The 6,208-nt window shown below is 38.1% G+C and overlaps 1 protein-coding gene across 1 annotated transcript in view; it reads left to right on the top strand.

The window, feature by feature from the left end:
* The window catches only part of LOC136036178 (uncharacterized phosphotransferase YvkC-like), a 142,161-nt gene that overhangs the window by 79,484 nt on the left and 56,469 nt on the right, over positions 1-6,208 (top strand). The gene's annotated exons all lie outside the window — the stretch shown is intronic.

Here is a 6,208-nt window from a genome sequence, read left to right as displayed (position 1 = left end):
ATCCCACCATAAGGATCAGCAACATAATATGTATAACTGACTCGAACATAATTGAGTCAAACAGCAAACATAACTGACTCATTGCGGGAGAAGAGAGGAATTACAAATTCCCTCTCTTCAAGAGCGTCGTCTCAGTTTGATCCTTGAATTTGGCCAATATCTTCTCAGAAGTGATAAATACAGATCGATACTACCACCAGTTTTAGTGAAACATCGAAGTACTAGGTTGAAGAAATTTGACAGATTAGCAGCACTTCCTTCACGCACAAATCGTTTTTCCAACTCATTCATCCCTTTCTTTGTATCAAAGTATAACAATTGTTGATTTTAAACTTTTTGTCTTCTGATTTTTTTTTGTCGTTTGATTTAATCCTTTTTTCTTTTTTGTAAGCACAAGCGCCATTTAGTTTTATGACTACGAGAGATTGTGCAAATAAAAACCTATTCTATTCTAAAAACCTATTCTATTCTATGCTCCATCTATCTGTGAAAGAGTGGTTTTTTTATTTTTGGAAAATTAATAATAGGTTTTCTAAGTTTTTATACTTTTTTTCCTCCTCTTTTTTATGTCTTTATGAATCCTGTTTGCCACTATTTTCTTGATCAATCGTGAATAGAATGAAATTTAAACCTTAACTACTAGTAGAAGAAAACACTTTTTAAACACAAGATAGACTCCTACCTGAAAATCCAGAAAATGTTCCAATTCACTGAAAAAAAAATGTTTTTCTTCTAAAGGGATTATCTTGCGCTTTGGTTAAAGATTCCATTTTTGAATTTATTTGGCTTGACGTTACCCTTAAAGAAACAGTCCTTAGAAGAGGGTCATCTTGGTGTTTTTCAGAGAATATAAGTGCATCATAGGCAGTGCAATAGCGCTACCTAAGGAAAGAGTAATGTGGGCACAACAACTTATTTTTTTTTGGTCTTTTCTGATCAAGGCATTTCGTAAAGGAGGAGCTGTCGTAGAAACTTTAAAAGGAGCTCATTCTATTGGAATTGAAAGTTCTAGTGCCTTTTTTAAGAGTAAAAATGGATCATATTGCAGCAATTTGACGTCTGTCCTTTCCCCAAACACATCCAATCAAAATTTCCAAAGGTCTAGTAACTATATCTTTCTGGGTAACATCTCCCTATAGCCCTTATGGCAAGGACTATAAGTTATATTAGTTGTCTAATATTAACATGTGAGGTTTACATGGAACGGGTGGTCGTATAAATTTCGGAGGGGCTTCATTTAATTGGAAATTAGACTTCTGGTTTTACTTTTTTATAGTCAAAAGTGACTAGAGGGCAAATAATCTCCCCATCCTCCACGTCCCTTTTCCCCAAAATGTATCCGAGAGAAAACTTGAGATAGTCCTTTTATTTAAAATAGCTTAAACATCATATGACACGGCCTTCGGGATTGACACAACCGTCCCAAGGCTGGGTGTAAGGGTTGTAAGTTGTGCCCCGGGGGCATCTAAGGCTTTCACGGAAAGATTGATCTTATAAACACTAAAAGAGGCCCATTTGATTTGAAATCGAAAGTTTCAGTTTTTTTAAGAGTAAAAAGGGATTGGAGGGAAACCAGTCGCCCTCCCTCATGGGCCATCATTTCCCATAGCACATCATGTCAAAATTTTAAGGGAGCTATTTCCTTTATTGCTGTTGAAGATCAAGTAATTATGTCTTTGGGGATGTCAATTCCACACTCTCCCCCACACAACTCCCAGGACAAGGACTGTAAGTAAGGCGATTCGTCTATTCTTTATATACAATATTTGCTATTGAGAAAGGTAGGCGTTTTCGACCTTTACTCTACAAAAAGAAGAAGGGTATTCAGGTGAACCTTTCACAGAATGTTGAGGGGAGTGTTGAACTTAGCCAGTAAGCTTTATGTACATACGAGGCGTCCAAAGGGAAGAAATTCAGGAATGAATGATTATATCAATTTTGAGTTTCCAGGAAATGATAAAGGAGATGATCAATGGACCCAAAAGGTAATATTTGTACGCCACTACTACTACAACTACCATTACTACTATTGATAGCACTATTACTTCTACTACTATGATCATTACTACCACTAAAACTACTGCTTCTATAGCGAATACTATTAAGGCTGAGGATATTGAAATGAACATCTGAGGAAATGTTGAGGGGAAAGTTGAACTAAATCAAAACCTGTCAGGTGTATACAGATTGCTTATACAGGCAAATCAGCAATATTTTTGGAACGGCTTACCATATCAAGATGAAACTTCTGGGGCATCATTAGAGGGATGTCAACTGACCAAAAGGCAACATTTAACTGCTACTGCTACCATTAATTTTATTGCTGCTGTTACTAATACTACTAATGCAACGGTGCTACTGCTCCTTCTACTACCATTACTACTATGATATTGGTACTACTAAGACCACCCATGTGATGGTGAAACTTTAGAACAATATTGAAGGAGAAATTAGAACTAAATCAAAACACATTAAGTGTATGGAAATTGTCAAAAGGGGGTATCTCAAGAATAGATTTTGGTGTTAAGTGAGAACTATCAGAGAATGCTTAAAGGGGAAGACTAATTGAACTAAAGGTAATATGTATATGCTATAACTAACAGTACTGTCACTGCTACTTTTACTGCTGTCACTGCTCCCACTACTGCTGTTACTGCTACTAATGAGAGATCGGAAGTTTTAGTGCTCTTTTTAAGATTCAAAAGTGACAAAATGTTTGTAGATACTACATCAACTACTACCACTACTACTACTATCACTTCTGCTCTTACGACTACTGCTTTTGCAGTGAGTACTTCCAAGGCTGAGGGGATTGAAATTAAAGTTTGAGGGAAAGTTGAAGGAAAAGTTGAAATGAATAAGAAGATACTATGTGCGTACAGATTGTCAAAAGGGTGTATCAGAATATCTTTATAACGACTTACTGTATCAAAATGGAAGGAACTTCCAGGGCATCCAAACTTCTATGGCATCGAAATGTTCTGCTGGCCAAAAGGCAGCATGTTTATGCTACTACTATTATTAATACTGCGATTACTACTGTTACTTCTGCTGCTAATATAACACTACCTCTGTTACCATTGCTCTCACTACTACCACTACTATTATGATGCTTGTGCTATGAATATTAAGGATTTGTAGGTGAAAATTTGAGAAAATATAAAGGGGGAATTTTTTACTACGTCGAAACACTTTCTGTACATGCAGATTGTTAAAAGGGCGTAGGATGTCAGGAATGGATTAGGGAATTAAGTTGGAACTTTCAGGGAACACTTAAGGGGAAAGTTCAATTGATCAATGAGCAATGTCTAAATTAACACACACATTGGATATACTGGTTATCAAAAAGGCATATCTTCAATATTTTACCAGATATATGAACTGGAAAGTCATTCCCCTTGTACTACAAGCGAATACGATATATATTTTAAGTATTTTCTCTTTTGTCAATATTGAGAAACAAGAAGATTTAAAAAAGCTCTAAAAATTATGGTGGCTATGTTTCATAATATCAATGTACTTCCATCAGGCTGATATGAACTAAAGTTCTATTCATACTATTACTACTACTACAACTAAAACTACTGCTTTTTTGGTGAGTCCTACCAAGGCTGAGGACAATGAAATTAAGTTGAAGAAATGTTGATGGCAATTGTTGAGGGAGGAAAGAAATCCTCCCCACGCTTGGAAGATTCTCCCCTGAAAAATCTGCCTGGAAATCCTCCCCACAATCTACCTGAATAATTTCTGAGGTTAACTAGAAAAGAAACTAAAAGTTTTGCTTACCTGTTTAAGTCAGAGACAATCCTATAGCGTGGTCTATAGCAAAGAGCCATAATGGTTCAATGTGTTAATATTTTGTTACGCTACTACAGCGAGTCTAAATCCTAAAGTGCATCGACCCGTGTACTGAAGACTCGGTTTTATTATTTTTTTCGTCCATGAAAAAGACAATGCCAATAAAAAAGCAAACAGAAATTAATTTAAAAAACCTTTTCCAGAAAATATATTTTTTTTTGGAAGAATATCGTGTCTCAGAGCTTTTATTCTAAATCCCGACCACATCCGCTGAAATTAGAGGGAGTTGGAGGGGATAATCTAAAGTCTTGGAAAACGTTTAGAATGGAGGGATCGGGATGAAACTTGGTGGAAAAAATAAGCAAATATCCTACCTACATGATTTGCATAACTGGAACGGATCTCCTCTGTCTGGGGGGGTTAGGGGGGGGGGGGTCGTTCTGAAAATTAGAAAAAATAAGGTATTTTTAACTTATGAAGGAGTGATCGGATCTTAATGGAATTTAAAGCTTGAAGAATATCGCGTCTCAGAGCTCTTATTTTAAATCCTGACTGGATCTGGTGACATTTTGGGGGGGGGGGGTTGAGGGGGGACCTAAGATCTTGGAAACGTTTTGAGTGGAGGGATCGGGGTGAAACCTGGTGGTAAAAATAATCACAAGTCCTAGATACGTGATTGATATAATCGGAGTGGATCTGCTCTCTTTGAAGGAGTGATCGGATCTTAATGAAATTTGATGTTTAGAAGGATATCGTGTCTCAGAGCTTTTATTTTAAATCCCGACCGGATCCCGTGAAGGGGAAGTTGGGGGGGCGGAACCTAAAATCTTGGAAAACGCTTAGAATGAAGGGATCGGGATGAAACTTGGTGGGAAAATAAGTCCAAGTCCTAGATACAGGATTGACATAACCAGCCTGGATCTGTTCTCTTTGGGGGAGATGGGGGGGTGTAATTCTAAAAAACTAGAAAAAATGAGGTATTTTTGACTGACGAAAGAGTGATCGTATCATAATGAAATTTCATATTTAGAAGGACCTCGAAACTCAGATCTCTTATTTTAAATCCCGACCGGATATGTCGTTGGGGGGGTTGAAATCTTGGGAAACGCTTAAAGTGGAGAGATCAGGATGAAACTTGGTGGAAAGAAGAAGCACAAGTCCAAGATAGGTGACTGACATAACCAGGCCGGATCTGCTCGCTTTGGTAGAGTGGGGGGGGGGGGGGGGTAATGCAGAAAAACTAGAAAAAATGAGGTATTTGTAACTTACGAACGGGTTATCAGTTTCTAGTGAAATTTGATATCTGGAAGGATCTTGTGCTTTACAGATCTCGACCAGATCTGGTAACATTGAAGGGAGCTGGAGGGCGAAACCGAAATTCTTGGAAAACGTGAAAATCGAGGTATCTTACGAATGAGTGATCGGATCTTAATGAAACTTGATATATTGAAGAATCTTATGTCTCAGATGCTCATTTTCAATTCGAATCGGATCCGGGGACATAGAGGGCAGGAGGGGGGGAAACAGAAATCTAGGAAACCGGAAATCTTGGGAAACCCTTAGAGTGGAGAGATCAAGATGAAACTTGATGGGAAGAATAAGCACAAGGTATTGATACGAGATTGACATAATTGGTGCGGATCCGTTCTCTTTGAGGGAGCTGGGGGTTGTTAATTTGGAAAAATCAGGTATTTTTACCTCAGCAAAAATTGAGATATTTTACCTGAAGCACAAGAAGGATCTTTTGCTTCAGAAAACTCATTTTGAATACTGACCAGATCCGGTGACATTAGGTGGAGTTGAACTGAAACCGGAAACCGGCAAACGTGAAAATTGAGGTGTCTTTATCTTAGGAATGGGTGATTGGATCTTAATGAAACTTGATATATAGAAAGATCTTAAGTCTCAGATGCTCCATTTTCAATATGAACCGTATCCGGGGACATAAGGGGCTGGAGGGGGAAGAAAATCTTAGAAACCGGAAATCTTGGAAAACACTTAGAGTGGAGAGATCGGAATGAAACTTGATGGGAAGAATAAGTTCTAGATACGAGATTGACATAATTGGTACGGATCCGTTCTCTTTGAAGGAGCTGGGGGTTGTTAATTTGGAAAAATCAGAAAGATTGAGGTATTTTTAACTTAAGAACGTGCGACCGGATCTTCATGAAATTATATTTAGTAGGAAGTCATGTCTCTGACCTCTTATTTCAAATCCCGACCAGATCTTTTGACATTGGGGGGAGTTGGAAGGGGAACTGGAAATCTTGGAAAACGCTTATAAATGTCGTAGATACGTGATTGGCGTAACCGAACTGGATCCGCTCTCTTTGGTGGAGTGAGGTGGTGGGGTTCAGTGCTTTGGCGAGTTTGATGCTTCTGGACGTGCTAGGACAATGGAAATTGGTAG

The sequence above is a fragment of the Artemia franciscana genome, chromosome 15 (assembly GCF_032884065.1).
Source record: "Artemia franciscana chromosome 15, ASM3288406v1, whole genome shotgun sequence".
In the NCBI taxonomy this organism is placed as follows: domain Eukaryota; kingdom Metazoa; phylum Arthropoda; class Branchiopoda; order Anostraca; family Artemiidae; genus Artemia; species Artemia franciscana.
Note: the sequence above shows the minus strand (reverse complement) of the source record. Positions and strands in the feature narration are given on the sequence as shown.